This window comes from Macaca nemestrina, chromosome 7 (assembly GCF_043159975.1).
Source record: "Macaca nemestrina isolate mMacNem1 chromosome 7, mMacNem.hap1, whole genome shotgun sequence".
Classification (NCBI taxonomy): Eukaryota; Metazoa; Chordata; class Mammalia; order Primates; family Cercopithecidae; genus Macaca; species Macaca nemestrina.
In genome coordinates, this window is record NC_092131.1 from 178,996,099 (window position 1) to 179,022,064 (window position 25,966).

Consider the following 25,966-nt stretch of genomic DNA (forward strand, 5'->3'; position numbering starts at 1 on the left):
AATCTTCACGCGTGTGCTCTGTGCAGCCACCTCACGGGCTCCCTGAGAAGGAAGACAGTGTCTCACACTGGTCAGAATGCTCTTCTCTGTCCACTGAATAGTCCAACACAGAATCATTCCTCTGTGATTATTTATGCTTTGTTATGTAGAACTGGAATAAAGAAAAAGTGAATTTAGACATTACAGCCATCAGGTTGAAGCTTAGTAATTGCATTAGGGAATTAAATGGAAGCATTTGAGCTTCTCGAGTTCTAATTCCACATCTTCGTATCCCCATCACCCCCCATACCCAGTGTCTAACAGAGCTCTTGGTCTAGGAGTTTCTTGATAAATGCTTACTGAATTGAACTGGACTGAGCTTAACATTCCCACCCAGAGTTAGAAGCCAGTCCCTGAATAAATTGCATTTAGAATATGAGTTTGATGTTACTGTGGTAAGGGGTATCCTACACGTCATAATTCCTAGTCAATATCGGGTATTTAGTCAAATAGACTCAAGTATAGAGAAGCATAGGCCCATCTGGCAAAAGGGCAAGGCACGCTGCTTTAGGTCCAGGTCCCCAATATCAACTATGAAAATAAAACGTCAACTCCAATGACAGCCCTGTCCTCAGCTGGTCACTGTTTATGCTAACAATTATAAACAGCTTGAACTTGCTGTCCTGAGAGGCAACACACCCTCCATTCTCTCTGCAGTGTAGCTGCCTTGGTGGATGGAACATGCCCCTCCTCCCTCCCTCTCCCTATCCCTCCCTCCCCCCTCCTCTCTCCCTCCCTCTCCCCTCCTCTCTCCCTCCTTCCCCTCTCCTTCTTCCTATCTTCTCTCACCTTTCTCCCCCCACCTTCTCTCCTGGACAAGGGGCAGAAGAGAGGAGATCTCCGGAATCTTCTGCTTCATCCAAGCAGCTTGGGGGCAGCATCAACAGCTGCAATTTGGCTGCCCCAGCAGGTGCCTCAGGGCAGCCTTTCTAATGGGAATCCTGGAATCATGTCTTTCCTTAATGTGTCCTAAAGGCTGGAGGACATGAAGTGAAACAATGCTCCATGCTCAGTCCTGTGATTTTGTGTAATTATTGGACTTACTTTGAAATTTAACTAAATGATACCCAAGGTAGAGCATGAAAAAAAAGAAAAAACAGGCTATGGTGTTTGAAAAACAAACAAAACCGTTTGGTTTGTTGGTTTGTTCTTAGACCTTCACAGGCTCCTAGGTCACACGTTTCAGTTTCTTAGCAAGTGGCATTCTCTGCAGAAGCTGTGTCAGTCTCTGTTTGATGATGTCAGCCACAGCAGAAAGAAGCACTCCGTAGGCCCCGTGCTCAGCACCTTGGCGTGAGCTCCTGCCATCTTCTGTTCATGCTCATCACAGCTCTGTGCAGTGGGCATCCTCCTGATCCCTGTGGGAGGATGGAGGATGGAGGCGGAAGGGTGAGTGATGGCAGGATCACATGAGGGGTCTCTCCCGAGGTAGGGAGGGGAACTGGCCCAGGACCTTAGTGCCCATCGCATCCTTCTTCCTCCTCCTCTGCCTCTCTGTGACTGTTTGACTCAGGCTGCAGGGACAGACATGAGTATGTGCAGAGCCTGTGTGCACCCCTGGGAATGTGTGCTCATATTGGCAGGGAGGGATGTGAGTGTGTACAGAGCGTGTGTGCACACCTTGGCGGTGTATGCCGGCGTTGGCAGGGACAGATGTGAGCGCGTATGGAATGTGTGTGCACACCTTGGGGATGTGTGCTGGCATTGGCAGGGACAGATGTGTACAGAGCGTGTGTGCACACCTCGGGGTGTATGCTGTCGTTGGCATGGACAGACGTGAGCGTGTACAGAGCGTGTGTGCACACCTGGGGGTGTGTGCTGGTGTTGATAGGGACAGATGTGTACAGAGCGTGTGTGCACACCTGGGGGTGTGTGCTTATGATGTTTTGTAACCGGCAAATACGTGGCCTGTTGCATCGGGCGGCCCTGCGCCCATGCTGAGCCCGTCAGTGGCCCTCGGGTTGGGGTCTCCATCTGTCCAGACAGCACTCGAGTGGCTTGAGGTTTCAGATTCTTCCTCTACGGATACTTGGGCTTCCTCAGGACCAAACATCAGAACCAGCCAACTGCAAACTACAAGAACGTTCAAATGCATCTTCAGTAGGAAAAACAAAAGCAATTGGAAAAATTTTCCAACGTGACCCCGTGGTTAAGCCGTTAGATACTCCAGCCAACAGATTGAGTCACTTTAAAATTCACACCAATTAAAATGGTTGTAAGAGTTGCAGAGCTTTACCGCTAAACCTTGAAATAATTGAAGCATTCTGCTCCACTTGCTTACAAACTAGAGTTGGGGATACCTTTCAGTCCAAAGTAGCAACCTTCTAAATCCAGCTTAGATGCGAGGCTCCCACTGACACAGGAAGAGACAGTGGCCCTTGATTATTCTCCTGTGTTCAGATACTGTGTCATTTCTTTTTGTTTTTTTCTTTCTTTTTTTTTTTTTTTTTTTGTATCCTGATCATCACTTCTGCTTTTCCAATTCAAACTAAAGGGAGTTTAGCTCTGTTTTGGAGAAGCTGTGGTTAGTAGTTTCTTTTCATGGTTTGCTTAATCTCTTAAGTCTGGTGCTTACATTACCCAAATAGACTTTTCTTTAGTACGACAGTGCCATAACCCAGGGCTTCTCCCTCCATATCTGCTCCCCAGGAGGCTCCCTAGGAATGGGCGCTGGAGATCCAGCCCCCCTCCATGTGCCATTTTCTTTGAGTCCAAGGTAGCTTTGGCTCAGAGAAGAAAAGAGGCCTCCGGGTTAGGTGCCTCTGACTGCTTGCTTGTGAAATGTTTAATGATAAGGCGACTTCCAAACTAATTTACACATTGATAGTTGTAGCTTGAAGTATCACCGCAGTCATAAGAACAAGAAACACTCCCATAAAGTAGATAAGCAGAAAAAAGCCATAGAAGTTTAATAAAGCGCAAATAAAATGGTGTTGTAAGAATGTCCAGTGGGAAATGCTCTCAGTCCAGCCAGATCCAGCTGTGGCGTCAGTCCAGCTGTGGTGTCCTCCTGTAAAAACATTCAGCCACATGTGGCCCTGATCGCAATCACTACTCTGAATTGTGATCCAGAATGTTCTTGGGGGCCGATGCTGGGACTGTTCCAGCAGTTCAATCTGATTGGGCGTCACGGTGGTGATGTGCTTAGCGCGGCCAGCTGGGCTGAGTGGTGGCCACCCGTGCACTCGCCACGTGCAGCCGTTATTCTGGTGATGGGGTTGCATGCGCCCCGGCTTGTCCACCTGGGCTATTAAAGTACTGGGAACCCAACCGCGGGCGGTGCCTCCCGATATGGGAGCTGTCTTTTTTATCCAGGGCCCTCTGGCGCTGCAGAACCCTGCTGCCAGTCTGAGCTCACAAGGAGGTACCGGAGGGCTCTGCTGGGGCATGGAGGTCCCTGAGCAGGTGGTCACTTATTGCTTGTGGAGTGGTCCATGGCCTGTGAGTTTATTCTCGGGGTTTGTGTGGGCGAGGTTAACCAGTTCACAGCTGGGCACTTACCCCTTACACAGGTGACACTAGTTAAAGTGGAATCTATATTAGCTCACACGGGAGTGTGTGAGGAGCTGGGAGGGTGGGGAGGCTTGGCCTTAGCACTAGGTTCCCGGGCTCCTGACGTTTCTGCGTCTTCCAGTTGAGGGGCCGTCAGAGCCGCTGTGGGTCCTGAAGACAGTGGGTGCCATATGGACCAGGGGATGCAGAAGCCTCTAGAGGCTGCGGGAGGCAAGGAGACGGTCGCTTCCCCAGAGCCAGCCCTGCCGCCACTTCGACGTTAGATGGTGGGACCTGTTTTGAACTCCAGCTTCCAGAAATGTGAGAAAATAAGTCAGAGTTTAGGGCGCTAAATTTGGGGTGATTTAGTGGAGAAATAGAAAACTAGCCCACAAATGTGCACGCATTGAAATGTGCTCTGTCCAGGTGTTCACAGTGGTGTGAGGGAGATGGCATCAGGGTTCTGGGAACTGTGCAGTTTTACTGAAGGAAGGGGGCTCGCCACGCCTTTCCTCATATAACTGAAGGTATGTATGCCTGCCACACTGCCCAGGAGACAGGGACTAGAATTCTGACTTTATTTCTTATGGGAACCAAGCCACAGTCAGAACACGGTGAGGGCCGAGACGAGCTTCCTACAGCGTGAACTGGGAAGAGGAATCGCAAGTAGTTTGTGTTTTTCTACACAGACCTGTCCTTTTCAGGTTTTGTTAAGTTTTGGAAAAAGGGAGAAGCCAGGCACACCTCGGCGAGGGACAGTGTTTCTGGAGGTGGTGCGGCTTCAGCCTGAAAATGGCCGTGTGGTTGGGAGGCTCAGAAACTGCCCTCCAAGGGCACTCATCTATTCCTTATTGCAGTAATACCTCGTTTACAGAAATCCACAGAAATTACAGTGCGGGAGGCTTCTGGTCTGGATGGGTTTGTGTGGACCGAGGTCACGGGGTGTTGTCCCAAGTGCTAATCCTGACCTGGCAGAGGCTCTGTTCCCAAATAATTATTCCACAGTTTCAGAGCCTATATCTGAGTGATAGTCTTTTAACTTTGTTGCATAAAAGGAAACAAAGTATGTCTTGAGGGTCTAAAAATCCATGTGGTAATCATGGCTGTAAACTCATACATGGGGCTTTGGGATGGAGTGAAAACCACCGTCACCTGGCGTGGACGCTGCGTGGTATTTTTAGCATGGTGGCCTGCTCTTGCCTTGAACTCTATCTGCAGTGTGAGCAACAGCTGTGCATTTGAGAAATGTGGACAGGTCAGGCTTGCTCCTCCAGGGGCCTGCAGGCATCCGGGTGAGGGGCCTGGGATGAGGCCACATCAGTGGGAAGGAGCTTGGTTGTGTCAGCAGATATGTCTGCCTCTACAGGCCCGCAAGCCAGCCAGAACCCAGTTTTCCTTTGGTCATCTAATGCCAGAAGAAACCTGTTTCTTAGAGATTTTCATAATTTATATTAATGAACCATTTGACCGTACATAAAATGTTATAAATGCATGAGGCTTTACAACTTGGCAGATGTGTAACTCACATGTCATTGTACCAAACTGTTGAAGATATTTGTTTCACTTGAAGGTTGTTAGCATTTTATGTGCAAAGCAAATGCCAGTAGCATTTTGCAGGAGTATTTTGGAATTTTAAACACAGTGGGATAGTGCTGGGTCTCTGGGATACTGGTGAGGTGGACGTGACCTCAAGCTCTTGTAGCTTGCAAGCAGGATTGCTAAATTGTCACAACTGCAGTGCTGGAAAGTCAAAGTGGATTTCTGTAAATGAGGTATTAGTGCAATAAGGAACAGGTGAGTGTCCGTGGAGGGCAGTTTCTGAGCCTCCCAGACACCCCAGGAGGAAGCGGGGGACGGGGGCAGTTACCCACCAGAACCTGGACGGTGAAGCTGGGTTTGCCGGTGGCCCTGCTTGGCAGGTCATTACATGCAATAAGAAACAGGTGAGTGCCCTTGAGAGCGGTTTCTCGGCCCCCTTCAGAACCACAAGTGGAAGACGCTCCAAGGTGGGGGGTGGGGGTTCGGTTAATCCACAGGAGCCTGGATGGTGGAGCTGGGTTTGCTGGTGGTCCTGCGTGGCAGGTCATTACATGCAATAAGGAACAGGTGACTGCCCTTGAGGGCGGTTTCTCGGCCTGCTTCAGAACTGCAAGTGGAAGACGCCCCAAAGTGAGGGGGGGGCTGGTGGTCGGTTATCCAGTGGGGCCGGATTTGCTGGTGGCCGCTGCGTGGCAGGGCACGGCGTGGAGCGATGGGAGGGGAGTGGAGTGGGAATAGAGGATGCACCCTCCACAGCTACTGCTGGGAGTTGGCTCTGGTAGCAGAAGGGGCATAGATAGAGGGATTCCCATCAGGGGCAACACGACTGGGGTCCCACGTGTGGTGGATGCCGAGGTGTGGCTATATGTAATCTCAGTCTGCACAGCCGTCCTGGTGAGTGGGTTCAGTTACCTTCCCATCTCACATTTGAGAAATCTCGGGGGCTCACATCACAGCTAGGTGGGTTGGAACTAATGTCTCCGGCAGGACGTTGGCCCCAGAGCCCAGATCTTACCCGCCCCCGCTCTTTTCAGTCCACCAAGCTTGTAGAGAGGGTTGTGTGGTGGTGGGTGGCGGCTGAGAAACCAACACAGTAGAAGGCGGGGAGGAACTAAACCAGGCAGGAGACACAGGCAGTGCTTGGGAGGTCTGCACGGGGTGTGGGTGTGGGAGACACCTCTGGGCCAGTGAACCCCGTTCTGTGCTCCTGGCTTGCCCAACCTTGGCCCTCAGCCACATGCTGCGTGCTTTAGGTGAAATCTCAGTCGCTCGTGTGGTGCGGGCATCTTTTCTCCCTGGCTTTGCCTCTCTTTAAATCACGGAGTCTCAGTGGGGATGGCGGGGCGGATGGTGGTCCATGGAATTTGCCCTCCACCTCCTCATCCTTGTCCTGTCCTGTCTGGCCTGTTACCTGAATCTGTGTCTCTTCAGAGCCTGCAAATGAGTGGAGGCCACGACAGCCTCTCGCTGACCGACCTCTCAAACTTTTATTCATCAGAATAGTGTTAAATGCCGATTCCTAGGCACCCCCATTGGACTCTACGCCTGCCTAGCATGGGTACTTTGGGGAAGGTAGAGGATTGCTGGGCTGTTCCAGGGGGGAATTTACATTGTTGAATGTCTATTGTGTTCCTTCCAGCACTCTACTTTCCACGCACACGTGGCATTAAACCTGGAAGACCTCTGGGTGCTGTGCTGGTGAGGAAGCCCCGGCTGGACGAGGGGCTGCTGGGGCTCGGACTTGATTCCTGGGCTGGGGGCTGCGGGCTGCGGGCTTATTCTCTTCAGTGGGTCTGCTGATGGGATGCCCTGAGAAGTCCTGCTGTGCACTCAGGGGAAGGTGCAGAGACAGGCTCAGAAAAGACAGACCATGGATTTAAAAATTCCTACTGGAAAATCTTTTATGAGCAAAGTAATTTGCATCTAACTGAAGACAATCATTGCTTGAATAATTGGTTTGTTTACAAAGTTGGTCCTATGAACAGATTAAAGTTTTCATTCATGCCTTATCTATAATGTGAATAGGAGCTATTACCGCAACTTAAATTAGCTTTAAATTTCGTATCAGATTGCAGTCCAGATTACAAACGGCTGCTTGATAATCTAATTGATAAAACGGAGGAATTTAGTGCTTGGAACCCAGAGTGAAGGGAACAGAATTGCTTTGGTTTCTCAAAAGGGTGTTGACTGAGTGGTGACCTGGGGTGAAGAGAAGTGGCTAGAGTCATTACACTCGAGGAGATGATCTGCCCCCGCCTTTCTCAGCTGTCTTCTGGACAAAACAAAGGGTGATAAATGGAAAAAATTCAGCACTGAGTTCGTCTATGCCCTGAGCTTCTCATACAGTCATTAATGGGCTGTATCTGTGAAGCCTCCATACAGGCACAAAGGAATTAGGCTAGAGTAAGGCGGCCGGCGACCTCTGGCGTCTGGACCGCGTGTCACTTCCTAAAGCCCTTTTGGGTGAAATGACAGTGGCAATGTCGTTGTTCGGAGGAGTGTAATCTCACGTATGAGATGCAGATTTTAAACACCAAAGTCAGGAAGCTTGGTGGGAGTGGCTGTCTTCCAAGTGGTTTTCTGTGCTGCCATGGATGAGGCGTGGATGTGTCATCTGTTGGTGAGATCCACTGGTGAAGGGGCTAAGCAAACCATGGAGGTCGGGGGTGTGAAGCTGCATCTCTTCTGGCATCCCAAGGAAATACATCTTGTAAAACTTGTGAATTTGACCCTGACCCTAACCCCAACCCTGAGTGTTGAAGTCTGGTGCAGTGTCTTGAGCCCTCTTCTGCATTGAGGGTGAGTGACTGTAAATGACCGATTCCTCAGTGGTGAAAGTTCAAATGTAGCTTCCCTGAGGAAGCCAGACCTCGGTCACCCGTATCTCCATTGTAAACACTGCGGCCCCTACGCGGGTGGCTGCAAGTTTCCAGGCCTTCCTTGGAGAAGCAGCCGTGAGGTGCTTGATGATTTGATAACATCAGCCACCTTCTGTCTTCTGTCTAATCACGGTACAAATGATTCTCCTACAAGGAAATGGATCTGGTTTCTTCCTGATCGTTGGAAGAAGCAGCCTGCCTAGGGACTCCACCGTCCTCTGCACTTTCACAGCGAAGCCTGTGTCTGTCTCCAAGGAGTGTCACGTGTGTCGTGGGAATCGCTTCCTTAATTCTTCCTGCTTTTGATAGCTCGGGTAGCTCTGCCTGTTTCACCCGGGATGAGCAGCGGGTGGTCTCTGGCTGCTGTGGGACTAGGGCTTGGGGGTGCATCATCACATCCGGTGGCCTGTCCAGGTGGGCATCATTGTCTTTTGCCTGTTGCCTGAGGCAGCTGTGATGCCATGGGGGTCATGCTTGTCAGGGCCAACCCAGTTCTTCCCGTGTACACCTCTCCTGCTGGAGTGCCTTTCCTTATGATGACTTGTTGAATTAACGTGGAGAATGCAGAGAGGCTCTGGGCCTCTCTCTCTCCCATTCTTACTCCCTGGAGCTGTGAAGCCCGAGAAGGGAGCCCATAGCCAGAGGCTCCTTTAAATTTAATTAGAATAAAGATTTGATTACATAGCTAAACACATTTGAAAAGAACTTCACAGATTAAATTCCAGATTCAACCCTTCAGGCCCAGTGGCCACGTTTCGGGGCTCAGCAGCTGTAGGTGGCTGTTGTCTTTCTGTGTTGGCTGAGCAGATTGGGGCGTTTCCAGTTCAGCAGGCAACTCTCTTGCATGGCTCTGCCTGTGGTGAGGGCACCTAGGCTGGAGAGCCTCGTGGGGATCCCTTAGGCCTCCGGCTGCAGCCAGGCTGCACGGTTCCTGTGCCCCGGGTCCTCTGCAGGCCCAGATGGATCCCACCACAGAGCCAGCACTGCTAGACTTGGGTACTGTGTGCAGACAGCAGAGGGTCACGTCCGGGCCTTGCAGGGGCTGGGGTGACTGGCCTCCTTGGCCAGGCTTCTGTTTCCGAGTCTTCAGGGGAAATGCATCCACCATCCACCATCCACACCGTGCACCAGAGGAAAACTGCAGGCTTCTCTGTGGATGGTGAATTGAGATCATGCAGAGTGACTAGGTTTGGGCTCCTGAGCAGCGTGGAACCTGATACCTTTAGGTGGAACCTGACATGCCTCCATGTGTACATGGCAAAGAGAATGCAGCATTGTCAGCTTGAATCCAGATGTGCTCCCGTTTTGAGGTGGAAGGTTCTGGGAGTATTGGCCATTGGTGATTGTGCTGCCGTGGAGGACTTTGAATGCAGGCACTGGTTTGGGATAACCCTGGTTTCCTGGTCCTGTATGTGGGCATCCCTGAATATCCCGGACTGGAGGAAGGCAGGGCAGATGGGAGGGTGACAAGAGGTGTCAGGTGTTTCCAGCTTTGGGGACTGATGCCATCAGATGGCCGAGATCAGGATGGTGGTGGCCAGGGACCAAAGCAGAGGTGCGTGGAAATGCCATGTTCCTCGGAGCATGGGGAGGACCTCTTGAACTCTATTCCTGGGCAACAGATCTTCCATTCTCAGGAATCTGTGCCATTGTAATTGAGTAGCAAATTCTGTAATTGCTCTAATTACTTACTGTTAAGTCCCCATGCCAATTACCATAAATTAGCAACAGTGATAACAGTTTGCCTGGTCAAACCTTACCAAGAAAAACCAGTGGACCTAGTTTTAGTTGCCTCCAGTTCCCTCCAAATCAGATTCCTTAGCGGCTTGTGTCCCCACACTTGCTGCAGTTCCTCCTGGGCCTGGCAGGCACATTCCAGACATTCACATCTCAGCTCAGATGCAGGCGTGCACATTATTTATAGAAAATCGCACTGCGCTGTGATCGGCTTGAGCTGACGTTCTCTAGGTGGGAGGTGGAGGTTCAAAAGTTCTAATGGGATGAAAGTAGAAATATGAATTTTAAAAATTCACGTGTTATGAACTCTGTTCAGTGATTTTCTCTGAAATGAGAGACTATTTGCAGATGAGGCAGTCAGCCTGCAGCTCTCCTTAAATCTGTCCTAGACCTCGATGCCATCCTTCGGCCTCTTCCTGGGTGTGGGGTGCTCTGCTTGAAGCAAAACCAAAGGAAAGAACGTGGTCTGCATCACTACTGCAGCCAGCTCAACGCGCACACCCACTGGGAGGGGGGTTTGATCACTTAACATTTTAAATGCATTTAACATTAAACCAGCAAGTCAGCCAGTGCTTTCTGTACGCAAGCTGCCTGGCTCATGGGAACCTGACACTTGACTTTTAGGAAGAGAGTACTTGCTTCTGTGGAGTGTCAATATTTGCCTCATTTCTTGAGACTCTGCTCAAAGTGATGAACGTGAGTAAATTAGGACCTTTTTTTTGTAAATTGGGCCACAGACCTCTCTAGGCAGAGTCAGGGGAGTAAACGGCTGTGAAAGATGCCGCCTGATGTGAGCCACGGCCAGGCACTTTGGAACCTGGGATCCCATCTCCAGCCTTTCAAAGGACACAGACGAATATAAAATGCAGATGGGAGAGTTCATAATTTGGGCATCTCTGTTCTTTTGAAATCAAAGTGCAAAGAAAAAGTTTTGCCTTGAGGTCTTAACCCATACTTGTTTTTCTCCTGAGGTTTTAAGATTTTCTTAACTGCTTTTCTCTCCCCCAATCCTTGAGGAAGTTCTATCTTCATATCTTCTTAAAAGGTATGGTTAAAAGATATGGTTAAATTCAACACTGAAATATAAAAACATGCTTTCATATTTTTCTTTAAACTGAGGTATCTGACATTGGTGAAGAACTAACTGGGAGTATTGGTTTATTTTTATTTTTTTGAGACAGTCTTGCTGCGTTGCCCAGGCTGGAATGCAGTGGCACGATCTTGGCTCACTGCAGCCTCACCTCTTGGTTCACGCCATTCTCCTGCCTCAGCCTCCTGAGTAGCTGGGATTATAAGTGCCTGCCACCATGGCTGGTTCATTTTTGTATTAGTAGAGACGGGGTTTCAACATGTTGGCCAGGCTGGTCTTGAACTCCTGACCTCAGGTGATTCGCTCACCTTGGCCTCCCAAAGTGCTGGGATTACAGGCAAGAGCCACCACACTCGGCCTGGGATATTCTTGATTATAATTGTAACATATCCCTTTAATAAAAACAAAACAGAACAACAACAACAACAAAACAGCTGTCTGAAAAGTCTCGAAATTAAAGAGCTCAATTGGACAGGGATTTGGACACCAGTTGAATGGCCCAGCACACCATAGTTACATGGGCCACTCGGCCTGTTAGGTCCTTAGGGTATTTGAAGTCATATGGATATTTGCATTTCTGCCTCTGGATATCGTGTTAGTATTCGGCTAGTGTTTGAGGGCCAGGCTCAGATCCGGGAAAACAAGAGCCCCTGCCCTCACGGCACTTCTCTTCCATGTGTGTGTGTCAGGAAAATAGAAAGCATAAGATTTTTTTTCAATGAGCTGGGAAGATGGAAAAACAAGCTTAAGATGTTTACTTGTTCAGAAGAAGGGAAGTGCAAGGAACACTCAGCTTTGTTGCTGCTGAAGGAGGCCCCTGGTGGAGGCTGTTTCAGAGGTGGGGTTTCTCTGAGAAAGGTGGTAAGAGCCAAATAGGATGCCCCATCTGGTTTGCCAGAGATGGGGAAAGTTAGTATCCCCAAAACAGCTTCAGCATTCTGGCAAAGCTTTGGAAAACCAGCTACGGTGTAGGACCTTGTTGGCCGCTGGGTAGAAGGAAAACATTGCTGGTCCTGAGGGCTGTACTGTTGTTCCACTGCTATAAAGAACTATCTGAGGCTGGGTAATAAGGAAAAAAATGTTTAATCGGCATACAGTTCTGTGGGTTGTACAGGCTTCTACATCTGGGGAAACTTACAGTCAGAGTGGAAGGTGAAGGGGAGGCCGGCATGTCTTCACATGGCTGGAAGGGGAGAGAGAGTGAAGGGGAAGGTGCCATGCACCTCCAAACAACCAGATCTCAGGAGAACGATCATGAGGACAGCACTTGGGGGATTATGCTAAACCATTAGAAACCACCCCCATGAGTCAATCACCTCCCACCAGGGCTCACCTCCAACATAGGGTTAGAGTTCAGCATGAGATTTGGGTGGGGACACACAGCCACACCATGTCAGGCTTCCCATTCTTCTCCTGCACGTGCTTCGCAAATGGTTCTGTCATTGGTTTTTGTTTCTGTTGATACATAATATACGTACATATTTTCAGAGTGCATGTGATACCTTGATTCACCCCTATATTGATGAAATCTGTGTACTTGGGATGTCTTTCACTTTAGTTTCTTTTCCTTGTGCTGGTTATGTTAAGTTATTCTCTCCTAGCTGTTTTGAAATACACAGTAGATGACCCACTGCCATCCCCCTGCTGATTTATCAATAGTAGGTCTCGTGTTCCCATTAGGCTGTGTGTTTGTGCACATTACCAGCCTCTGCCCATCCTACTTATGAGTGGGCTCTGCTGGGCCCTGTTGACCACCTACTTTTGGCCTCCATGAGATCTGCTCTCAGCTCCTGCTTATGAGTGAGAACATGCGCCGTTTCCTTGCTTGACTCGTTTGCTTAACGTAATGTCCTCCAACTCCATCCATGCTGCCGCGGATGACAGGGCTCTCCGCTGTGTGGTGGAGTATTGCTCCTGTGTGTGTTCGGGCCACGTTCCCTTCATCCCCTGTTGACGGGCACTCAGGTGATTCTAGACCTTGGCTACTGTGGATGGAAGCTGAGAGCAGTCACTGGCTTTATACTCGGGGGACGTGAACCACTTTGATGTTCTCAAGCAGCCTATCCCCAAAGCCCTCCGTAGAATGCCGCATTCGTTTGTACTCATGGCTTCTTCCACTAGGATGAACAGCTGGGAAGGGGCTTTGAGTGAATGCTTGGGTTTCTGTCTTTAATTGGTACCCAGCTACACTGGCCAAGTAGAGGTCCCAGTGACCCTGGACACTACCTCACATAAGGTCCAAAGATGCAGTTAGGTTCTTTTTTTAACTTAAAAAAAAAATGCTTTTGACCTGGGTAAGCTATGGCATCATCAGTTAGAGTTTTTCATATTGGAAAGGTGTATATTTTATTTTCTAAGAAGGAAAGAAATCCTGTTAAATACTCTAACCACAGATTAAATCATGTCAAGGAAAGAGGTACTATTTTGGGGGAAAATGACCCCTTCATGTCAAAGATCAAGGAGATGACTTACATTGTTTAATTGAGTTAATTATGAAATCTTAAGTGGTTTTAAGAAGATGAGCTGTGGATCCTACAAGACATGAGACTGATACTGATTTAATGTTAGTCAGCCCTGACAGAATGTGGCTAATATTTAAAGCTTGCTCCAGTATTGCTTGATAGATTGTAAGTTAATGTAAAGATCTGTTTGACGCTTTTATTTTACAAAATATTATTGAGAAAAAGTTTGACAGCCAAGGAACGGCCTTCAACCAATTTCTTCCTAATTTCTATCACCAGAAAATTTTGTCCTGTTAATTCCAGAATTTACTTTTGGAAAGTTCCCGTAAGGAGAGCAGAGGTATTGGTGGTTGAATGGTGACTTGAATTTAGGTGAAGATCGTTAAATATTTCATAGTCATGTTTGTCTTGGTGGTTTTAGCAATTTTATATTAAACTTAGAACTGTGAGTCAAACCAAATCTGTTCTTTTGCTTTTGTGATACTCCTTTGTATGACTATACTGGTAAAGAATGATAAAATGTGTATTGGGTATTTTTTCTGTGTAGATATTAGGATTTTTAGGGGAACAAATTAATCATTCTTCTAATATACACTGTGCTGTGTGTTGGGTCCTTTGTATATTAGTTGAATCACTCTAATGAGGACCACTTGAAAGTCTGTTTCTATAGCAGATGTTTTATATGTTGACTTGTGTTATGCAAAATCCTTCATCCTCTAAGAAGACTAAGCAATGGGTTGGAGGAGAGATTTAATCACCCATTAGGTCTATTCCGAATGCCCAGAATTGAATGCAAGTACTAATTTTGTTTTTGAAGTGGTGTGTGTGTGTATGGGTGTGTGTGGTGAACTCCTTTTTAGGTCATGGGAGGGAGGTAAAGCGAAGATGAGATTTGCTGATGAACATTTGTGCATATGCTAGTGGAGAAGTCATATGACTTGACTGCACCTGCGTACTCTGATTTTGGTTTCGTTAGTGTCCGTAGCCACAAGCCTCAACTGCCTCTGGGACCCACCCTGAGGGGCTGTGGTGAGGGTTATTACAGAGTCGTGCGTCTTAGTGAAGGGCACAAACGGCCTTGTGGGCCTACTTTGGCTTTGTTTGAACGTCTAGATTGTTAAACTAAGTTTAACATTTTGAGGATTATAAATTGTGATTCTTGTCTAAGAAGAGGTTTCTGTTGTCTCTGAAGACAGGAGCCCCAATACAGAGGGTCCCTGGCTCCCAATTGTTACATATCTGATTTTTTTTTTCAACCTTGTGATGGTGTGAACTAGTCACACTCAGTGCATTGTTTGGCCCAAGATGGGCTGCCTCTGGATGAACCCGTTGTAAGTTGAAACTATGATGTCAAATGCACTTTCTATTTAGGATATTTTCAGCTTACGCTGGGTTTATTGGAACAGTTTCATCCCATGGTAAGTCAGGGAGCATATGTGCTCATAAAAGTGGAGACGATCTCATAGATACCGTGAGATATAGTGTCTCTGATGTTATAGAGATACGATGAAAACAATCAAGTGGGACTTGGAAGCCTTGGAGGGACTCACATGGGCGGCTCCTGGAATGCAATCTTGAGCGCCACTGGCTTCTGAATGTGACATCTGTACCTTCTGCTTAGCCCAGTGTGTTATCGGCTGCTCTCGAGGGCAGAGAGGTCCAGCGTTCCTGTGTTTAGGTATTTGAGCTGCCTTAAGAGGCTAGGTCAATTCTCACTGGTGTCTTCAGGGCTTTAGGCCTTCTGAACAAGCAGGAGGAAGCACGACTTTGTAGAGCTTTGGAAATCTCAACGGACTTCAGGGCCATCCCCTTTGGCAGGAGAGAGCCCCACTGGAGGCGAGCAGGGTGCCGTGCGGGCCTCTGCTGGGCCCAGGCATGTACGGACGTTGTGAGGGCCACAGGACACAGATCGGTCTTGGTTCACAACTGGTGTCGATGGCCACGCAGCATTTCTGCCAGGTACATGAGTGCGGGGACTTGGGTTTTGGGGTGTGCGTCCTGGTTGCCTAGTTGCTTGGAAGACCCCCATTCAGACCCCAGCCTGAGTCACCGTGACAGGCCTCCTGCTTCACACGCCACACGGAAGCCGTGGCGTCGGTCACTGACGTCCACCGGGTGTCAGATGTGCGTGTGTATCTTCCTTGGTCTCGGGATGTGTCTTGTTTTGAGGTTATAGTAAACGTTCTTTACGAGGGGTTTTGGATTTTTTATGTTGTTTGCAAGGAGGCAGCAGGGAGTGCTTGAGCAATGAGATCCCCTTTCCAACCAATACAATTTCAGATCCCAGCAGGTAATTAAGGCAGCGGAGCTGTGGGATCACCTTTGCAACCAATGAGAATTCAGATCCCAGGAGGTAATGACGGCAGCGGGGCGGGTGTCAGAACCCTGAACTGTGGCTGTTTCTGGTGTCTTGCCCCGCGGACAGAGCGTGCTGGGGCCTCCGTGGTCCTCTGTGGGGTGAGTGGAGCGCATGAGCTGGGTGCTGCTGGGCCCTGGCTGGCTCCCCAGCCCGGGGTTTATGCAGGACTCGTTAGACAACTTGGAACCCAGAAAGCAGCACGAGGAGAACAGGATTGTGCCTTTCTGGATCCTTGGTGCTTCCCAGTCTCAGACACTGAGTAGGCTCTGAGGGGTCTCGCCGGGAAGACTTGCACAGTCGGCCCCCGGGATGGAGTGGGGCTGCAGCGGGTCTTGCAGGAGCTGGAAGTGGGGGTGAGTGTCTCGCAAGCGGGACCTTTCAAGTGGGCCCAGCAGGATGCATCTGTGGAAATGGTGCCACCTAACGCAGGGCTGCGGCCAGCAGGACCTGAAAGGCTACAGCGGGCTGTGTTTCTGCTCTCTCTCTCTCGAGTCTCTGCACGGTTTTCCTTGGTTTTTGTCTGTTTGGAGGACGCTTCCCCCTTTCTTGCGCTTACCTAGCCTTCTGAGCTTCTTTGTTGAGTACGACAAAGCCCTGAGAAGGCATTTTTATCGCATAATTGTGTTATCCTGGTGGCTGGATAAATGACCTGCAAATGTGGGTGACTCAGGAGCTCTGAGGGTGTTCAATATCCAAGACAGAGGTGGGAAGGAAATGTTCAGGCAGGCATCAGAGGATCTGTTCTCTGCTTTACACTGGGGCCCTGGTTTGCTGACAGTCTTCACACTCGATCCAAAATGGGGGATAATGAAGTCTCACGGATTCGGCTTCAGCTGAGAGCTGCCTCCAGCACAGTCTTGTGTGAGTAACAGTTTCTATGTTTGGTGCGAAGGGCGGGCGTCAGTCAGTTGATCTTATTTGTGGTGGTGCTTATGGTGGGTTTTCCGTAAGGAATGTAGACTTTATTAGCTTTGGCAAGGGAATCCTGAGTGATAAATTGGAAGAATGTCTCAGGAAATTCTGGAACCTGCAGTGAATCTGGAATCTGTATGAAATTGAGATTTGGATTCTCACGATTTCCTAATGCTACCCCGAAACCCAGTAGTTGAGACAGTCGTAGAGCTTCAGTTGTGCTGCCCCGGTTCCCCATTTTAAAAGGGACACGTTGCTTTCCTCTAGAATGTTCTGAGCTCTGAGTGCTGCCGGCAGAGTGACCAGCTCTCTGCATCAGAGGGGAAGCCAGGGCTGCGTTCACGGCGTCGCGGCAGCCGGGAGCTGACCCTGGACCTCAGGCACGTGTGAGGCTGACCATTTTCTGTAAACTCCAAGGGTGCAGTGGTCTCCTTGGCCCTTTACAGTCTTCTGAAGCTTTTGATGTGTCTGCACTTTGTAGATTTTTCAGAAGTAGACAGCCTTTTCCCACACCCTTGGGCTGAGTTTCGTCAGAGGCTGGTGTGTGGGAAGCACCACACCCACATTCTGACAGGGAAGACTCTGGTGCCCAACTGAGGTCAGAGTGGAAATTTGTTCTTCCTTCCCTCCAGTCTGGTCCAGCTGCTCCCTGCTTGGCCAGAAGAAAATCATGCTTATTCAAGTCGTAGGCAAACCCCCGAAGTCAAACATTTGTCTTTTTTCTTTAATATGCCCATTTAGTTTATATGGAATGATAGCTAGAGAAATGCCTTTTAGGGGAAAATTAATTTCCTTAATTACAGAGAACTTTTTGGATAAAAATCAGGAGGCTATTTTGTAATAAGATCTAGTTAAATACTACAGTGGAAAGCTCCTTATATTTGGTCTTACACTTGGGCCCTGTGTGCGTGTCCGCATGCTCGTGCTCATGACGCCAGGCGCAGATGTGAACTACAGGCACAGTACATACTTTCTGGTTGCTTTTTTGAACGTCTTATTGCTTGACCTCTCCGACTCAAATGTTGAGTTATGTTGATTCTGTTCAGAATGTTTATCCCTCCGTCTAGGGTCCAGTCGTCTTTCAGGGAGGAACCGTCTTCCTCATCTCTGTCTCCTACAGTATTGTATATTTAATAGTCAAATATTTATAGGTTACATGGGTGACTGATCTGTTCATTAGGAGGAAAACAATGCCAATTTTCACATCATTATAATGGACTTGTTAAATGATTGTTAGTATAATGAAGTTTCCATGGCAAAAGAGGCTTTGCAGATGTGAGTGTAACGGACAGTGAGATGGCGGAGGACCCTGGGTTGTCCAGGCGGGTCCAGTGTCTTCACATGTGCCTTTTGAGAAGGCAGTACGAGGGTCTGCCTCAGAGGAGGAGACCTGAGGACGAGATAGAGGCCAGAGGGCTGTGGGGGTGAGGGCAAGTGTGGGGCAGGGGCAGGGTCCGGAGGGGTGCAGGACTGAGGCCGGGGCAGTGGTAGGAGGGGTGTGGGGCTGTGAGCCAAGCTGCATGGTGGCTTCTATGAATTGGGAGACTCCAGGCAGGAATACAAGCTACTGAGCCCTTGACTTCAGCCCTGGGACTCCTGACTCCCAGGGCTGAGAGGAGGTTTGCATTTGTGGTAATTTGTTGCAGCAGCAATAGGAAGCTACTGCATTGTATCTGTTCTTCACCTCCAAACCTTTGAAAAGTAACCCTGTTGTATTGGCCTTTTGTGTGCCCTAAATTCTAATGAGATGGTTTGTAGGAAATAATGGACACAAACGATGGCAGAACAAAAAGTTGGACAGAAGCAGTGTCTTCTGTGGTTCTGTAGTTTGGGTCTGGGAAGTTAGATTTCGGTCAGAGTGTGTGGTCTTGTTCAGCGTATACCTGGAGTACTTGTTCAGAGCTCCTGGGGGAGTGGTCTTTAACACTGTTAGGATTAAAACTCCAAGCACATCAGGGCCAGAGTTCCTGAGTCAGTGTTAGGCGACCTTTGAATAAGAGTTGGCATGTAGAGTCTGCCCACTTTACTAGTATGAAGAAGCAAAATCTTTTTTTTTTTTTTATTTTTTGAGATGGCGTCTCGTTCTATCACCCAGACTGGAGTACAGTGGCGAGGCCTCGGCTCACTGCAAACTCCGCCGCCTGTGCTCAAGTGAGTCTCCTGCTTCAGCCTCCAAATTGCATGATTTATTTTCCTGTTTTATATACTTAGTATGTGAAAACTCTGCAAACTTTATTAATACAAATGACATGCCAGAACTTAGGAGAATCTGGTATTTTCCCATGCAAATTAGTAGTGATGTGGAATTCCTGGGCTGATTTGGTTTTATAAGACATGGGGCAGATTCTTTGCCTTATTTCCGTGGAACTAACAATTGTTAATCACCCAGCACTCTTACCTCCCCCAACAGCTCAGGTGAGGGGGGTGTTACCCCCACTGTCGTGATGAGAGGCAGGAGACTGAGGCTTAGATGAGCAGGTGACACATTACTGTCCAGCCCCACCCACCCTGTAGTTTCCTGCCATGGCTCAGCTGTCTTCCTGCAAGAAAGGACAGACACCCTGGTGCTGGGTAGAATTCCTTGTGAACCCCTTTCCATCCTCCAGGGAGTTCTTGCTTTACAGTGGTGGCTCATGGGGAGTCCTCTGGCCCACTGAGAAAGTGACTCATGTTGTGACATTACTGTCTCTGTCCGGCTGCTGTCGATTGGGTGATTTGTAAAGAGACATTTATTGCTCACAGCTCTGGAAGCTGGAAAGTCCAAGGTCAAGGCAGTCCAAGGTCAAGGCACCTGCACATCTGGTGCCCCAGGGCCTGTGGCTCACAGACGGCAGCATCTCGCCGGGTCTTGCGTGGCAGCGGTCATCTCGTCAGAACTCACGTGGTGGAGGAGCAGGAGGGCTCCTCCAGGCCTCCCAAGAAGGACACCAACCCTGGTCCTGAGAGCAGGACCTCCCAAAGGCCACACCTCTTAATGTATCCCTTCGGAGATGGTTTCAGCATGAGGTTTTGGGGACATTCAGGCCAGAGCCATTGCTCTGCTGGGGTGTTAGGGCTGCATGGCATCATTACTGCAGCAGAGCCACAGCTTCTTATCTGCATTTGCTGCAGGAGAAGGACGCAGGTGCCTGTGCAAGTTGGGGTTCGGTGCAAGAAGTGGAGACCCTCTGGGAATCTTAGCAGGAGGAACTTAAGGACTTTGAGAACTGACACCTTAGGACTGTAGTTTTCTTCAGACTGTAAAAACCTTGGTGTGTGATAATACTGAACATTGCCTGAGCCCTGTGATCCTTCAAAACAGTGATGGTTAAGACATTCCCCTTCCCCACAACTGCGCCCCCACTTTTACTTCAAGAAGCCCGTTCCCATGTGGCTTAGGCTGACTGGTGGGATGACCATTTACCGAGGACAAGACCAGGTACAGGCCTTCAAACCCCCCTTCTCTGCCTTATAAGTGATTAGCTAAACTGCCTGTTCCCACTGATCAATCACTTCCCACCTTGAAATGGTTCTTCGTGGTGCATTTGCGCCTAGGGGGATGGACTTGTCTTTGACTGTCGCCTCCCACAGAGGACAGTTAGGGTGGGCAGGAAAGAATTCTCTGCTACAGGTCTGCATTCCTGGCTGTTTCCAGAAGTGGGAATTCTGGTGCCCTGGAGTGTGGGAATGGATTTCTAGTGTCCCAGCTTCAGGTGGAGTTGAAATTGAGTGAGGCAACCCACCACACCCATCTGGAGCCAGGGACTAGAGCCATTTTTAAAGTGGCAGTTTCTCCATAAGATTACCCAAAAAATGCGCTCAGCACGTTTCTTTCTTTCTCATATGCATTTGGCCATCTAAAATGGGAATGGTGGTTTTTTGAAGCATGGATGTAGTTTTAAATTTTGAGTATTGTAAACCTTAATGTAGCTTCTTAAAATGTTTGCCTGATTATCTGGAGATTTACTAAACCTTTGGAGTGGTAATAATGAGTTGATCTATATGACTTTGCTTTCTATGATGCAATGAAAGTACTCTAATTAAAACCTCTGCAGTTGGGTCAGCACGCGATTGGCCAAAACAAATTCTGCTTTTTGGGTTTCTTTAATCAAACAAGGGAGTAGAGTGTAGGCTGAAGTGGCAAATTCATTTCAGAGCACGCCAGAGCCCTCGTGACACCACAGAGCCACACCTAGGAAGATGTGGTTTCTGTAACAAGCTTTGGAAAACCAAAGTTCAACTTAATTATCCAACTTTGTTACAGAAAAAGCTTAGACCAGATGGCCAAAGACCTGATTGTTTCATGGTTGAGACATGGTTATAAAATTGCCCTTACTTGGTGCCAATCAGTGTTGGTCCACAGTGATACTCCTCCAACCTCACTGAATAGTTTGGAGACTGATATGAGACTGTGAAAATCTCCTTAAGGTGAAAAGGTCTCTGGAGCACCTGGGAATATCTGCACACCCGTGGCCATTCCCCTATAAGATGGAAAGGACGGCTGGGTCACGCGGGAGCATCCGCACACCAGTGGCCGTCCTCTTTAAGACGGAAAGGGCTGCTGGGGTGCCCCGCAATGTCTGCACACCCGCGGCCATTGTGGCTGTCCCCCTTTCTGCTCAGTCACCTCTGTGTCCCCGCATTCAGGCCTTGGGACACTCATGAACAGCTCGTACCCTGGGCTGGTGAGGAAAGAGTGGGAGGTTGTTCTGAGGCTCTGTCACTGTCTGCCCTGTCATGAGCTGGGCAAGGCAGTGGCAGTGACCCTGGAGGAGTCTGGTCAGTGAGGGCTCCGGCAGGAAGTGCTGAGGCTTGAGGTGGCTCTGCCAGTCGTCACCAAATGTCTTCCCTCTTATTTCCATGATTCCTTCTAGTTCTGCACCTTGCACTGCAGAGTCTCTGTGTGTCTATAAATACACATGAGTTACGATACAGGTGTCTCTTTCCCCTCTTTCAGGGGCTGGGCCCAGGGAGTGAAGTGCAAGACTCCCTTACTGCTGGATGCCCACCAGCACGAGGCACTGCCTGCCCTGCTGACGAATGCCTACAGCGAGTCCTGGAAGCCTCCTTCTGAGCACCTGGCCTGTTGACGGTGTATACGGGAGACAACGGAGCTCCCCTTGCCCCACCCTGAGCAGAGACTGGGGAGGCGGGGGCAGCACTGCCCCCATGGTGCATCCTTGGTGCATGGAGGAAAGTCTGTTTAGCCGGGCGAGGTGGCGGGCGCCTGTAGTCCCAGCTACTCGGGAGGCTGAGGCAGGAGAATGGCGTAAGCCCGGGAGGCGGAGCTTGCAGTGAGCTGAGATCCGGCCACTGCACTCCAGCCTGGGCGACAGAGTGAGACTCTGTCTCAAGAAAAAAAAAGAAAAAAACACAGCCCATCCTCTCAAAAGCAGGGTGACAACCACATTTACTTCTGGAATCTTAAGAAAGGGCCTGTCTCTTTGAGAGAAGAATGTGGCATGAATGTGTGTACCTCCTTTGTTTTTTTTGAGACAGTTTCCCTCTGTCACCCAGGCTGGAGTGCGGTGGTGCAATCTCAGCTCACTGCAAGCTCTGCCTCCCGGGTTCATGCAATTCTCCAGCCTCAGCCTCCCAAGTAGCTGGGACTACAGGCACCCGCCACCACGCCTGGCTAATTGTTTGTATTTTTAGTAGAGACGGGGTTTCACCGTGTTAGCCAGGATGGTCTCGGTTTCCTGATCTCTTGATCTGTCCACTTCGGCCTCCCAAAGTGCTGGGATCATAGGTGTGAGCCACCGCGCTGGGCCGTATGTGTGTACCTCTTTACAAGTCTTGCCCGATCTTTGCATTGAAAAATTATTGAAAACCTTAAGGATGTAACTGACAAGATCTTTATAGATTTCTCCAAGTAAAAATTTGGAAAAGTGAAGTGAACCCATAATTTGTTTTATTTCTGAGTCCCACACTTGGATTTTTAAATGTGGGCAAAACATCTGTATGTTCTTCAGCCTGATTTCCGTGGAATCGTGAATGAAACGTGCTGAAGTTGCCGTGCGGATTTTGTTATGTGGCGGTGACAAGTGGGGCTGGTCATTAAACAACTGGAGGGATCCCTATCCTTTCTGTGCTCTTGTTGGACACTAGGCACGTGCTTGGGTGTTTTCTGTGTGTGTGGACAAGATGAGGACAGAATTTCCAGATTCACACGGTGGTATCTTCTCCCTTTTCTGTTAAAACGTGTCTTCTGCTGCTTCTACATAGACCAAGTGTTTCTTTCTCTTGCCTGTCTACAGAAACGCTGTTTAACAAAAACTGCATTGTAAGCATGTGAAGCTGAATTCCACATGATAAAGCAGATAGCGATGACTGAGTATACTGTTTTGTGGAAGGAAGGTTTAAAATGATTTTTAGCTTTTTCCCTGAAATAGGGAATACTTTTAACTTTTTCCCTGAGATAGGGAATAATGAAATGGGAAAATAATTAAATTTTCCCATATAATTGTTAGATTATATTTAATTATTAGATTATTCATGTATTGCAAGGGAAAAAGGAACTAGATCACCCCATGTACCCAAATGAAAATTTAAAGGGTATGGGCGAGTTCATTTGAACTCCTTTAATTTGTTTTTGTTTGTTTGTTTTTGACAGTCTCACTCGGTTTCTCAGGCTGGGTGCAGTAGTACAATGACAGCTCTCTGCAACCCCAACCTTCTAGGCTCAAGTGATTCTCCTGCCTCAGCCTCCCCAACTGCTGGGATTTACAGGCGTTAACCACCACACACAGCTTATCACCTCTTGGAGACTAGCTATGAGTTTGGGCATTCACTGAACTATATTTTGGTTAATTCTCAAAGTTTGTCACTGTTTATCTTTAATTTGCTAAAAATCTACATATATTGTAAAATGAGTTACATTTCCTTAGCATTCACGGATTCCCTGTTAGTGGGGCAGAGACGCAGAAGGGCAGAAGGCATTCGGACGTCATCAGGTTTGCAGTTGAGTGCTTTCCCCGAACACACTGGAGCTCTGGGCTCTGTGGCCCCACGGGGGTCCTCTGTCCACTGAGGGGGCCAGGTTACCTGGGAGGTCCCTCCAGCCTCTGCAATTTTGCCCTTTTCAGGTTAACATCTCATCGTTGTCCTGGACAGCACTGCCTTTCGTTCACTGACCCATGAGTGAACAGCTGGTCAGTGGCCAGTGCTGCTTCCTTCAGCTGGGAGGTGGTGATGTGATAACACTTCCGTGGAAATTGGTTCTTGGTGTATTAAGGGTTCAGTTGTATGTTTATTTTTAATCTGCACCTCTGAATTGGTCTTTTGGTTGCAAAGAGATTGCTTACTGGATTTGTTTCTGAATATTTGGTGGATAACAGGAGAACCTTGCTTATCTGTGTGTTCATTTAATGTGTTTTTGCCAGGCATTTATATGGGTGTGTTAGCCCCTAGCCCACTTTCTGTGTGTGGTGGAGTCATTGAAATCATTTGTGTGAAGTCTCTCTTCTATCAAGGCTAGAGGACGTGGGGTGGTGTCTCCCTAAACTAGAGGGAAATGGCATTGTTCTGCCCTCCTCCCTGGGAACGCTGGTGTTTCCAGGTCTCTGAACTTGGCTCCCACACTGGGAGAGTGGCTGTGGCTTCTGGAGCCCGTTTTGGGCGGGACTGACTCCTTCATTTGCTTTATTCCCCACCGTCTTTGCTGCTTTGTGACGCAGGGATGAGGGAGTTGGGCCCGGGGGCCTTGCCTGTGCCTGAAGGGCCCGATGCAGAAAACTCCTGGTGGGAAGGATGTTCCTTGAGGGCAGCTTTTGGAGTCTCTTCCTACTTTTAACTAAGAAGCAGCTATTCACATGGTTCTATTCTGCTGGTGTGTTTCAAAATAATTGGTGTAGAGTTGCGAAGATGTCCGAGACACCCATGATCCACTCCGGGCCAGTGCCGGGCATTGTGCTCAGATGCCTTCAGACCACATTCACATGCCAAAGATTCTTGCTTGGTTATTCTCAAACTTAAGAGAATCTAAAACGCGAGCCACGGTATGGATTTTCTCTTGAGCCCCCATGACTTTGCCTTGTATTTTGGGTATGAATGACTTCATCAAGGGGAAAGAATTTGAGGAAGGAGCCTCTGAGGCTAGGAGGGGGTGGGAAGGGGTGGGGGGAAGAGGAGGGAAAAGGAGCTGTAGAGGGAGGAACCAGGCTGGGGCTGGGGCGTCTCCCCATGATGCTCCCCCACCCCTGGCGCGAGGCCCCAGGGACTGACTGATTTTCCCACAAGAAATGTGTATAATTGCGTGTCTGTTTTGTGGGCTGGCCATTTGGATTGAGGGAATGTCTGTGTTGTGATTCCTTATTGATTCGAAGGTTGGAAAGGTTTGTGCTCAATACAGGGGTCTCTTGGTGCTATGGGAAATGTGATCGCAGCTGCCTTCTGGGTGGGGAGAGCCCTCGAGGCCATCAGTGGTGGCCGGTGTCGGCCTTCGCTTCCCTGGGTGAGCTGCCCTCAGGGTGGGAAGGGAGGCCCTCGGTGGTGGCCGCTGTTGGCCTTCGCCTCCCTGGGTGAGGGCTGCTCCATCCCCGGCTCTCCGACTCCTTGCCTGGCACCTTCCTCGTTGGGGGCCGTGATCCATCAACTTTGTCCACGCGTGTCCTGCAGACTAGTGCTGACTGCAGGTTGAGGAGTGGTCAGAGGAGGCCAGAGGAGGCCCTCGTGATGCAAAGCTAAACGTTTAATGATGGCGCTGCTGAGTGCATGAGCCACGTCAGCCCAAGAGTCTGAGTAAGAGGAAACCGCGGGGTGGAGGGAAGACTGGACAGATGGGTGCTTTCCTCGGCCCCTGGGAGCACGGCCATGTCCACGCTCAGACCTCCTGGTTTCTCCCATATTTCCATAAATAGCAAGGGAAGGATATGGGGGCACCCAGGGACCTCAGGGGTATAAGCTGTGTCCTCGCGTGTCCCCAGCTGTGGCCAGTGACGTTATTCTCTTTGACCTCAGGCTTATTTTCTATAAAAACACAAAGGGACAGAAGTAGTTCAAGGGCCTGTAAAGACTTACGTAATTGTTAATAGGCCTACTTTTATGCTTTCTTATGTATTAAGAGCAAATCATGAAACAAACTCATTTCTGTTTGAAGAAATCTTTACTGCTCTCATTTTTGTGGCAAGCAGCCTTGATTCTTTGCTTAGTGAGCGTTAGTGCCCTCCTGCCCAGTGCTGCTGCCTGGCGTGTCCTCGCACACACCTCTGTCCATTGGTCTCCGTTCACCTTTCCGCCTAGAATTGTAGGAGGGGCGCTGGGATCTTAGGGCTAGAAAGAAACCCTGAAGACCACTTTTAGGGGCGACTTTTAGTCAGGGCTTCCAGAGAGACAGCCAGCCAGGTGTGCGTGTGTCTCCAGGGCGAGGCCTGCTGCAGGGGCTACAGAGTCCAAGAAGCCCCAGGACCCACAGCCTGCAAGCTATAGTCCTGAGAGGGTGTGGCTTGAAGACTTGAGAAGCGGAGGTTGCAGATCCGAC

The 25,966-nt window shown here is 49.1% G+C and overlaps 1 protein-coding gene across 9 annotated transcripts in view; it reads left to right on the forward strand.

Moving 5' to 3' along the window:
• LOC139355527 (disco-interacting protein 2 homolog C-like) overlaps nt 1-25,966 on the forward strand; it is a 229,331-nt gene that overhangs the window by 50,767 nt on the left and 152,598 nt on the right. For 2 of the 9 annotated variants that reach the window (XM_071067345.1, XM_071067351.1), the window contains exon 1: nt 3,859-4,058. The exons of 6 other annotated variants lie outside the window; for them this stretch is intronic. The gene's annotated coding sequence lies outside the window, so the exon portion shown is untranslated. One more of the 9 variants, XM_071067352.1, reaches the window with a different exon arrangement.